We start from the raw sequence: 12,154 nt of genomic DNA, 5'->3' as shown, positions 1-12,154 counted from the left end.
ATGAGAAGATCGATGCAATTAAGCTGTCATCTGCAATGTCTTCTACTTCATCTTCCATCTTAACGTGTAAGTTCATCAGCATTGTTATGGCCTCTGTCAAGGTTCCATTCTCTTCATAATGAGAAAGTATGAACGTGCAACATGATTCACCGATTTTGGCACATATACCTCCATTCATAGCTGTAATCATGTCCAATACATATCTATTCTGGAGAGTCATCCGTTTTATTGCACTCAGCTCTTCTTTGATAGCATTTAATCCCTCTTTGGTAGTGTTCATCATCTGCAGGAGCTCCCATCTGGTTATCTGTAATCATTTGTGTATTTGCCATCTTCTGGATCCTTGGCATAAAGCTTGTCGCAAATACTGCTGAAGTTTGACTGAAAAACTGTTTGACTGAACACGTTTGAATATGTTCATACGGAATGGAGTTGAAGACCTCTATTGATTTAGCTGAGAGTTAGTTCTCCCTATTTTTCCGATTGAGGAATCCAACTGATCTCCTCTTTCTTAGGTGAGCATCTGCTCTTGGAAATTCACCAATGCTCAGGTCCCTCTTCAGTATCACCAATGCTGGAACATGAACCATCCCTATAGAACACAGCCATCCCCAGTCCTTGGGCAGCTTCATATATGTTCTCGATCCACGGGCCCAGTAGTGATCCATTATCACTACTGTTCCATCCTTCATTCCTGGTACATCGAACATTTGACCGCACTGCTGGTTCTCTACAAATGTTCTTGTGCCATTGTTTCTGAAGCATAGTTCTGCACTAGCCAGAGGCATTATCTGCAATGTGGCTCCTTTGTCCTCGACCCATGTTAGCAACTTTGCAAGCTTCAGCCGGAGAGGTTTGCATCCCTTCTCCACATGATCTATAACTGGTTTATGATGTCCTGTTACTGCATCAACTCCGCATACGACTATACCCTCTTCACCCTCTGCACATCCATCTGGAGAAAGCACTGTTCCCCAGATTTGAATCTGACCTCTCTCCTTGCATGTTCATATTTCTTCATCAGTTTTTCCTTGGCAATTGAGCTTTTTATTTATCTCCCATCTGATTCCTCCACACTTCATTCCTCTGGTGTGTGTATGCTCTTGCCTTTAAATCTTGAACATAATCACCTTCACCTGGAGCTGACCATTTGGTCGTCAAACCAAGGATGCTGTACGACCCTTCAACTGACCTCTTGTATGGCGGAGTGCAAGGTGAGTCAGGCAATGAGCTGTCTGGATGTCTATTTCTATAGCTATGAATATCTTGGACTTCCCCATAGCATAAGGTAGGAGAGAACAAACATGGCAACTCTCCTCAGAGGGCCTTTTTCCCACCTCTTTCATGTGATGATACCACATGTTGTTCCACAAATGTGCGGTACTGTCTAGATAATCATTTAACTCACAATCATCTTCCCTTGCGCTTCCCTTAGGTCTCTTTTCTGCAAAGAGAGTGCATGCATAATGCTCAAGTAGTATATGAGTAAAGATCCTTCCGCTCCCGCCATTCCTTCCTTTGCCTTCTCAGCTGATTGCTTCCCTTCATGGTACCCATCCTGTTACTTTGTGCCCTTCATGCCAGTCGGAGTCTGTAGTATCTGTCCTTACCTGGCTCCCTCGCTATTCCTGCTACAAGGCTACACAGAACTTCAACTCCCAGCATCCATCAGAACTGCCTTCATCATTGGTCTTTTGATCCTGTTTTTTCTAGAACAGCTGACCTCAACCGCAACAACTACTCTTCGTGGGGTTTTTTCAGCCTTTGGCTTTTTCCCCATTGCGGTCGGTCTCGGTGACGGGGCCGCAGGGGCCACTGTCTTCCAGTCACCACTGTGGCCTCCCATCGGGGCAGATCACCTCAACAGAAGGACGGAGAAAGGTACGGGTACCGAAGCAGACAAGACATCTATAGATCAGACTCCATCAGTACAGGTGAGGAGTCGGCGGAGGGTAGTGGAGCAGAGGATTTCGAACAGGTGTGTGGTAGTCAGATTTCTGTGTGTGACAGGACTGAAGGGGTTCGTTAAAGATTGCAATGCCTAGACATAATGGCTACGCCTGAATACGCACAGGAACTGTTGGGAGCCGTCCACGGTCTTACCCAGGAGGTACAAACCTTAAAAAATGAGAATCAAATTCTGAAGCAGATGGTGGCTACACGGGAACCTCTCCCTACTCCCGAATTGCCCCCAATGCCTCTCTCTTTGGGCACATTTGATGTATCCTCAACGAAGGTCAAAGAATTCCTGGATGCCTGCACAGTCCATTTCACTTTCAGACCAACCATGTTTGCGTCTAGTCAGGCCAAAGTGGGGTATCTCATCTCCAATATGACTGGCAATGCCCTGGCCTGGGCCACTCCTTTGGTTACCGGTAATAATCCTATATTACACAATTATGAGGGGTTCAAAACCCTCTTAAGGCAAACATTTGAACGGCCAGAAATAACATACACTGCTTGTGAGGATCTTCTTGACGCCCATCAGGGTACTATATATATTCTTTCTTACATCTCGGTTTTCAAAAATGTAGCCGTGCATGCTGGTTGGCTGGAGCAAGCCCAATATGCCATCTTCCAAGATGGACTAAAGGAGGAGATAAAAGACGAGTTAGCCCGGACCACCAGACCTGCTACGTTTACTGATCTGCTCTCTTCTGCTCTCCAGATTGAACACCGGATTCAGGAAAGGAAAAATGAACGGAGGAAACATCGGAACCGGCTCTCATCAGGGGGAACGTTATCATTCGCTACCACACCTCCATTACCCATCCCTCGTGAAGAACTGATGCAAATTGGTTCGGCCCGTGGACTTCTTACTGCTGAGGAACGAAGGTGTCAAAGAGAAAATGGGCTGTGTGCCTATTGTGGATCAGGAAAGCACTCTATACGGGAGTGTACCGAAATACCCTCCAGAAAACCAAAAAACGACTGCCCTCGAACATAGCAGGGACTAGTGTTCGAGGGTTTTGGTCTGGTTCTAGTCCCTATGTTTCTCTCTCGGTATCCCCTACTACTCAGAGTGAAGACTCAAGGCTAATGGTGCTTACGGTTAAGGTCAATTCCGGTGTTAGATGGATAGAAGCTTTGGCGCTTTTAGACTATCGAGCAGCCGGAAATTTCATGAATACACTATGGGCTGAAGGAAAGGAAATCAAAAGACTGGAAAAGAAGGAGGACCAGAAATTGGAAGGGGTCGATGGTACACCTTTGTCGTCCGGTCCCATAACGCATACTACAGAAGAACTGGTGGTTCAGATCTTTCAACACACTGAATCAATCCAATTCGACATAATACGAGCTGCCCACTTTCCCATCATTCTGGGTATCACCTGGCTCAGGAGACACAATCCGGAAATCAAGTGGACAAAGAACCAATTTAGCTTCACTTCGGAATATTGCAAACAATCCTGTCTATCTCAGCTTGCTCCTGAACAAGAAAGGTCCTTGGGGTACACGCTTTACCTCCTGAGTACGCTACTTACCAGAAGGTCTTCACCGAACAACATGCATGGAACTTCCACCACATAGACCAGAGGACTGTGCGATCGACTTACATCCCAATGCATTGGTACCATTTGGTCACATGTTTTCGCTGTCTCTGACCGAAAAGAAAACGCTCATAGAATATCTGGACAAGAACATACAAAATGGTCTCATCCAATCCTCAAGATCACCAGCCGGGGCACCCTTGTTCTTTATCCCAAAAAGGGACTCTTCTGAATTACTGCCCTGCATAGATTTCAGAGGGCTCAATAAGGTCACCATACGAGACAGGTAACCTAGGCCTCTCATCTCAGACATCTTTGAGGCAGTTCAAGGCGCTAAAATATTCACTAAACTTGATCTCCGCAGTGCCTACCATCTGCTAAGGATTTGCAAGGGAGATGAATGGAAAATTGCTTTTCGTACACCTTTTGGCTTGTATGAATACAAGGTAATGCCATTTGGCCTTGTAAATGCCCCAGCCATCTTCCATCATTTTATGGAAAGATTATTTTCAGATCTCATGTTTCTCTCTGTTATAATCTACCTTGATGACATCTTGATTTTTTCATCTGATCCAGCACAACACCAAGTACATGTTTTGGAAGTCCTCAAACATCTCTACAAAAATAAACTCCTGGCTAAGCTAGAAAAGTGTGTTTTTAGTGTCACATCAATCTGGGGTATATTCTTTCAGAAAGAGGAGTAGCCATGGACCAAGGAAAGGTCTGCGCTATTCTTGATTGGCCAACCCCCATCTCGGTCAAAGAAATCCAAAGGTTCTTAGGCCTAGCGAACTTTTACCGCAGGTTTATACCCAATTTTTCTGAGGTAGTATTGGCTATCGCAATGCTTCTCAAAAAGAGTTCAAAACCATTTGAATGGAACGAGGCGGCAGAAAAGAGTTTTCAACATCTCAAGAAGCTGTTTTCTCGGCTCCCATCCTTAAACAACTGAATCAGAATAAACCCTTCGTTGTGGAAACAGACGCCTCAGCAGCAGCCATAGGGGCAGTACCTTTCATGAACCCTCAGTCCCAGTCAGCGCAACTATTCTGTCCTAGAAAAAGAGGTGCTTGCAATGAAACTGGCCTGCGAGGAATGGATGCATTTACTACAGGGTAGTGCCCAACCTTTCAACATCCGCACGGATCACCGAAACCTAAAGGTGTTAGAAACCATGGAATGCATCAACTCACGGCAAGCGAGGTGGGCTCGCTATTTTGCACAGTATAACTTTTATATAACATGCTTACCTGGTTCTCTCAACATTTTAGCAGATGCTCTTTCTAGAAAGAGACATTCAGAATTCAACCGGCTATAATCCCAGAAAGGATGTTCCCTAGGAAACGTTTGGTAGCTCTTGTCAATTCCTTCCTACAATAAGTCAAACAAGCCATAGTAACAGAACATCACTCAGGCACAGCCATTCCACTGGGTGTCATGACCCACAGAACGCGCCCCTTCTGGACTTCCTGGTCCTTATCGCGGTGGGGCTTACATTCATTGTTTCTCCCAACATGGCCGTATCACGTGCCACGCCTCGCACCAGCCTTCACGGTGGACGTAGTACGTCCCATAAATATGCCACACCTCCGCAGCCCCGCGCATCTCAACGCTATCAACAGGTAGTGACTAGACGTGTACTTCGCAGCTTGGCGAACCCTTCTGTTATCCAAGTTCCTGGACCCTTATTCCCACTCCTTCCACCCTCTCCTTTCCACCCTGTTCCTGGATTCCACGTATCCTTGCGACCGCTTCTTCCTTCCTGGACGTCCTGAACCCGCGGGTATCCTAGAATGCTGAACGCACGCTGGAGTCAGAAGAGACTCGTGCCGGCCTGTACAAAACCTGATCCGCCTGCAAGAAGAATCTTCCCGCGGATCCCTGTAAGAAGCGATCTCAGGTGAGACGGGGGGAGATTCACGACAGTTTGAGACGCCGAACGACCGATATTGAAACCGATATGGAAAAGGCCGTCCAGGATCTCATGCGTGGCATGCAAGAACTAACAACCGAGGTTCAGAACTTAAAAGCGGAGAATGCCGCATTAAAGCAACTTGTTTTGTCTCGCGATTCCGCTACAAAAGAGAGTGTGTTACTGGATGTTTGTCGTAGACAAGTATGATGGGTCTGCAAAATCCCTTCGTGGATTCCTGGACTCCTGTTTGGTGCATTTTACCTTTAAGCTCTATTATTTTTCAACTTCCAGGGCAAAGGTGGGCTTTATAATCTTGCACCTCGCAGGAAATGCATTGACTTGGGCTACTCCCTTAGTCAATTCTGGAGATGCCCTCCTAGATGATTATGACGGATTCATACAGGCTCTCAAAACCATGTTTGACCACCCAGAACAGGTTTATAGTGCCCAGGAACGCCTACTTGACTTTCAGCAAGGATCCCAGGACATGCTAACGTATGTCACAAGATTCAAACAATTGGCCAAGGAAGCAGATTGGTCCTCAGAAGCAAGTTTCATTCTCTTCCGTAGGGGCCTAAACGAGGATATAAAAGATGAATTAGCCAGAGTGGCTCGTCCTAGCTCATTCCAGGCTCTTATGGATTTAGCCATGCAGATAGACTTTCGTATCCAGGAAAGAAAGGCAGTGAGAAAAAAGACCAAGATGCCCTTCCAGAAAAGTTCTCTTGAGACTTCAGTAAAAACTGATCCTGTTCCAACCCCTGACACTGACCTGGAACCCATGCAAATAGGAGCCTTCCTTGGACCCATTTCCCCACAAGAAAGGATGAGAAGGATCCACACGGGCTTGTGCATGTATTGTGCATCGGATAAACACCTGGTTAGAGAATGTCCTCTAGCCCCTCCACGGCGTTCGGGAAACGCCAGCTCCCGATCCTAGATGGAGCGAGGTGTCGGGAGAGAGATGTTTGCTCCACATCTATTCCATCCTTGAACTCTCCTGGACAGAACAACTTAGTGGTTCTACAAGCCTTCTTATCGTTATCAAAGAAGGAGACCTACCCTATCCTGGCCTTGGTGGATTGTGGGGCTATGGGAGTATTCATTGATCAAGATTGCGTCTTTAAGCACCACATTCCATATGAAGCCCGGGGTGTAATGCAACCTGTGGAGGCAATTGATGGAAGACCGCTCAGCTCAGGACCCATATCCTTGCAGACCAAGGAAATACAACTTTCAATAAACCATCACCAGGAATTGATCAGGTTTGATATTATCAAATCAGCCCACTGCCCCATGGTACTAGGCATGCCCTGGTTGCAGAAACACAATCCATACATCAATTGGACAGCAGGATCCTTGTTTCTTGGTTCAGAGTATTGTCTGTCTCATTGTTTATCCCTGGATTCCCTCCTCGATATAATGTGAGAAAGTAATCCAGCAGATCAACAAGAGGCACTCATGGTTTCCAATATCATTCAGGTCCCAAAGGCCTATCAAAGTTATGCTGATGTGTTTTCAACTGCCATAGTTCAGGCTCTACCCCCTCACAGACCTGAAAACTGCACCATAGACACAGAGCCTTCAGCAGTGATTCCCTTTGGGAGGATGTTTATCCTATCCGAACCTGAAAAAAGGCCCTCCGAGAATACTTGGATACCAACCTTGAAAATGGCACCATAAAACCATTGAAATCCCCAGCTGGAGCCTCGCTGTTCTTTGTTCCCAAGAAGGAAACCAAGGAACTTAGACCTTGCCTCGATTATCGTGGATTAAATCATTGCACCCTCAAGGACCGCTACCCCTTACCCTTGATCTCGGATATCCTGGAAGTGGTGAGAGCTGCTGTAATCTTCACGAAACTAGATCTCAGGGGTGCCTATCATCTGATTCGTATCAAGGAAGGAGACAAATGGAAAACAGCCTTTAGAACACCTTTTGGACACTTCGAATATCTGCTCATGCCCTTTGGACTTGCTAATGCCCCTGCAGTCTTTCAACGATTCATGGATAGAGTGTTCTCTGACATGCTGTTTCTCTTCATCATCGTCTACCTGGACGATATCTTGATTTACTCCAAGGACCTTTTAAAGCATGAAGAGCATGTAAAGGCAGTCTTACAACGACTACGTGAACACAGACTCCTAGCCAAACCTGAGAAATGCCTGTTTCACGTTACTTCTGTTCATTATTTAGGATTTGTCCTTAGTCCAGAAGGAATTGGTATGGATCATTCGAAGGTAAAGGCCACACTATCTTGGCCGACTCCCACTTCCGTGAAACAAATTCAATCCTTCCTGGGGCTTGCCAATTTCTATTGAAAGTTCATACCCACCTTTTCTGAGATTGTTCAACTGATCATCGCTCTCTTGAAGAAAGACACTCCCTTTCTCTGGTCTGCACCTCAAGACAAGGCATTCCAACGCCTAAAGACAGAGCTTGCTCAAGCCCCCATCCTAGCCCAACCCTACATTAATCGGCCATTCCTAGTGGAGACGGATGCCTCTAACTACGCCATAGGAGCAGTTTTGAAGCAATAATTTGGGGACAAGTTGGAACACCCCATTGCTTACCTTTCACGAACCCTGACTCCCAGTGAGACACATTATTCTGTCTTGGAAAAGGAACTGTTAGCCATCCGCCAAGCCTTCACAGAATGGCGACATCTACTCCTGGGAGCTAGACATCCAGTCCAGGTTTGCACGGACCATCGAAACCTTCAAGTTCTACAATCCTTGGAGTGTAGGAACAGTCGTCAAGCCCGTTGGGCCATCTTCTTTGCCCAGTACCAGTTCCACATCAGTCATGTTCCTGGATCACAAAACATAATTGCTGATGCCTTATCTCGACGTCCTGATTACGAAACTATTGAAGATCGGGCCTAACCCGAGATGCTTCCCCACACGATATTTGTAGCTCAAGCAGTCAGTCTTTTGGAAGAAGTCCGGATGCAAACCCAATCCTCTGAGCTCTGGAAGGATATTTCAAGGAAGAATCCATGGAATCTGAGAACCAAGGACGGATATTTGTTCAAAGATAACGCTCTAGTCATTCCTACACAGAAACTACAACAAAGGATAATAAACCTCTGCCACGATACCCTCCACTCCGGACATCGTGGCATCACCAACACTCTCTGTTTTATACAAAGACAATTTTTGTGGCCTAGAATGAAGACTGACGTACAACTGTACATCCGAGCCTGCTCTATCTGCAGTCAAAACAAACACGATAACAAGAGACCGGCGGGTCTCCTACTGCAACCTACACTACCGACAAGGCCATGGGAATTCATCACTACAGACTTCATTGTGGAATTACCACCTTCCAGGGGATACACGACTATCATGGTCACCATTGACTTGTTCACTCACATGGCTCATTTTACACCCCTGTACAAACTACCATCCTCATCAGAACTCGCTGGAATCTTCCTGGAACACATTTTCCGCCTTCATGGACTTCCTTCCAAGATCATATCAGACCGAGGACCTCAATACGTCTCACAATTCTGGAAACATCTCTGTCGCATTCTAGGAATCCAACGTGCTCTTTCATCAGGTTATCACCCACAAACTAACGGAGCTACGGAACGTGTAAATCAGACCCTAGAACAATACCTTCATTGTTTCGCCACCAAGGTACAGGATGATTGGTAGCTCCTTATACCTGTGGCTGAATTCGCCTACAACAATTCCGATCACTCAGCAGTCAAGACCAGCCCCTTCTATTGCAGTCAAGGATTCCACCTGTCAGTTTTACCTTCTGTTCTTCCACATCCTACACCAGAACGTACCGTCGACTCCTGGATTGAAACTCTCATCAACATACACAAGGAAGCCAAAGAACATTTAGAAAAGGCCCAAACACACACTAAGCGTTATGCGGATTCCAAGAGAACACCAGGGCCTTCTTATTCAGTTGGTGATCAAGTGTCATGCCTGCCTCATGGGCGCACACATTGGCAACCATCATGGACTATTTGTTATTCATTTTTCTTCAGAATACTCTTGGAACAACCCCTATTCACACTTTCGTACTTAATTCCCATTTGCGTGACTTTGGTGCCTTCTTATATAACTCAACTAACTACATGTACCACAATGCACCTTGCTACAGCTATCAATTCCTTGCCATTCCCATTCGTCAGCATTGGAACCACAATCCCCAGAAGCCCTAGGGATCAGTGCTGCTTCCGCCATCTCAGGACCAGAGAGGGAGGAGATAGATTGTATTCAGGTGTGCTGCTCCAGGTGCTGCCAATTAGCCTGCCTCAGTACAGGGGAGGGCGGTATTTAAGCAGCTGCCTGCAGGAGCTCAGTCTCTTGCATCAAGAGTCCTCCCAGCCCCTTTTTGCCTTTTATCTCAAATTTGTATGCTGTTCCTGATGCTGCATTTTCCTGCTTTTGTTCCAGTGCTCTTTCTGGGCTTCCTGCCTTGCAGCCTGCTACACCCTGCTGCCTACAGCCCTAGCCTTTTGGGCTCCCTGCCTCACAGCCCTGCACCTCTGGGCTTCCTGCCTTGCAGCCTGCTACACCCTGCTGCCTACAGCCCTAGCCTTTTGGGCTCCCTGCCTCACAGCCCTGCTCCTCTGGGCTTCCTGCCTTGCAGCCTGTTACACTCCGCTGCCTACAGCCATAGCCTTCTGGGCTCCCTGCCTCGCTGCTCTGCTCCTTTGACCTCGCTCCTTGCTGCTCTGCTCCGCTGGGCTCCCTGCCTTGCAGCCTACTACTCTCTTCTGCTTTCAACCCTGACCCTCGGGTCTCTCTGCCTCTATGCCCTGTTCCTTTGGGTTCGCTCCTTGCTGCCCTACTCCTCTGGGCTCTCTGTCTGCCGCCTACTACAGCTCTCAGTCCTGCTCCTCTGGACTCTCTGCCTAGCAGCCTACTACAGTCCTCTGCAATCCACTACAGTTTTTCTGTACCTTATACCATTTGGTACTGCAGCCCTGCTTCCTTGTTTGCAGCCCCTCTCTTTCCTGGCTGCTGCTCCCTTGCTCTCTTCCTTGTTTGCAACCCCTTCTTCTTGATCCCTGTCCTTCTCTTCCTTGACTCCTCTGTCCTCCCCTTTAGTTTACCCATTTCTATTGTACTGTTTCTTCCTTCATTCCCTTCTGCTAGATTTCTCTCAGACTTCCTTGTCCGTGGTTATTTCTGTTCTTGTCTCTCTTGTGTCTTATGTTGATCCTTTGTACAGAGCTTGACTGTTTCTGGCAGGCAACCTCTGCCCCTTCCCTTGTCGCGTTTTCTGTTTAACAGACACCCACAGCTGTTGTTCCCAGCCATGAGCAGACAGAGTGGGCCTCTGTAATAGTAATACGTGCAGAAGGCTGGAGTTTCCAAAGGTCCGTGGAATACTCTTTTTCATATCTGCATACACCCCAAGAGGGAATCCAGTTTGTTTGTATCTTTGTATTTCCTGCCCCTTTCTGTTCACAACTACAGTTGCCTACTTTTCTTTCTTGATGAGTTTCCTGCTGTGTGTGTACTTATCTGTCACCTTACATCAGCACAGCCACCCAGACCCTACCTGGGGGCCCCTCTGCCTCTCTTGACAGAGTGCCATCCTTGACATCAAGTCTGGTTGTCCTCAAAACTACTACCACAACATTTATGACCAAACAAATTTTCCCCCCGGTAGTATGGGCCATTTTCCATAAAAGAAGTCATCAACCCAGTCTCATTCCGACTCAAGCTACCAGACTCCTGGAAGAAAATTCACCCAGTTTTTCACACTTCTTTATTGAAACCCTACATCCGATCCTCCCAGAAATCCTGCAGACCCAGTCCCGTGGTTGTGGACGACCAACTGGAATATGAAGTATCCAGAATATGCGATTCCAGGTATAAACGGGGTCAACTCCAATACCTGGTTGAGTGGAAAGGATATCCTCCTAGTGAACGAACCTGGGAACCACTTTCTAACCTGAACACTCCTCGATTGCTCCGAAGTTATCATCTCATACACCCGGGCAAACCTGGTGGAACAGGTTTTCGGAGGAGGCATGCTGTCATGATCCACAGAACGCGCCCCTTCTGGACTTCCTGGTCCTTATCGCGGTGGGGCTTGCATTCATTGTTTCTCCCAACATGGCCGTATCACGTGACACGCCTCGCACCAGCCTTCACGGCGGACGTAGTACATCCCATAAAATATGCCACGCCCCGCGGCCCGCGCATCACAACGCTATCAACAGGTAGTGACTAGACGTGTACTTTGCAGCTTGGCGAACCCTTCTGTTATCCAAGTTCCTGGACCCTTATTCCCACTCCTTCCACCCTCTCCTTTCCACCCTGTTCCAGGAATCCACATATCCTTGCGACCGCGTCTTCCTTCCTGGACGTCCTGAACCCGCGAGTATCCTGGAACGCTGAATGCATGCTGGAGTCGGAAGAGACTCGTGCTGGTCTGTACAAAACCTGATCCGCCCGCAAGAAGAATCTTCCCGCGGATCCCTGCAAGAAGCGATCTCAGGTGAGACGGGGGAGATTCACGACACTGGGTATAAAAGAGGAAGCCAGCTTCTGGTTCAGAGAAGACAGTCTTTATATACCAACCGAACCATTACGATGTAAGATCCTCAATTGGTGTCACGACAAGCAAACCGCTGGACATAGAGGGCAAAGAGGTACACTGGACCTAGTGAGATGTTCTTATTATTTGCCCAACCTCAAACAAGATGTAACAGAATACGTCAAGACGTTTCCTGTCTGTGCCAGAAGCAAACATCAACCTGGCAAACCCATTG

Source organism: Ambystoma mexicanum, chromosome 2q (assembly GCF_040938575.1).
Source record: "Ambystoma mexicanum isolate Mex_15411 chromosome 2q, UKY_AmexF1_1, whole genome shotgun sequence".
Taxonomy (NCBI): Eukaryota; Metazoa; Chordata; class Amphibia; order Caudata; family Ambystomatidae; genus Ambystoma; species Ambystoma mexicanum.
The sequence above is the reverse complement of the archived record's forward strand: the minus strand, read 5'-3'. Positions refer to the sequence as shown.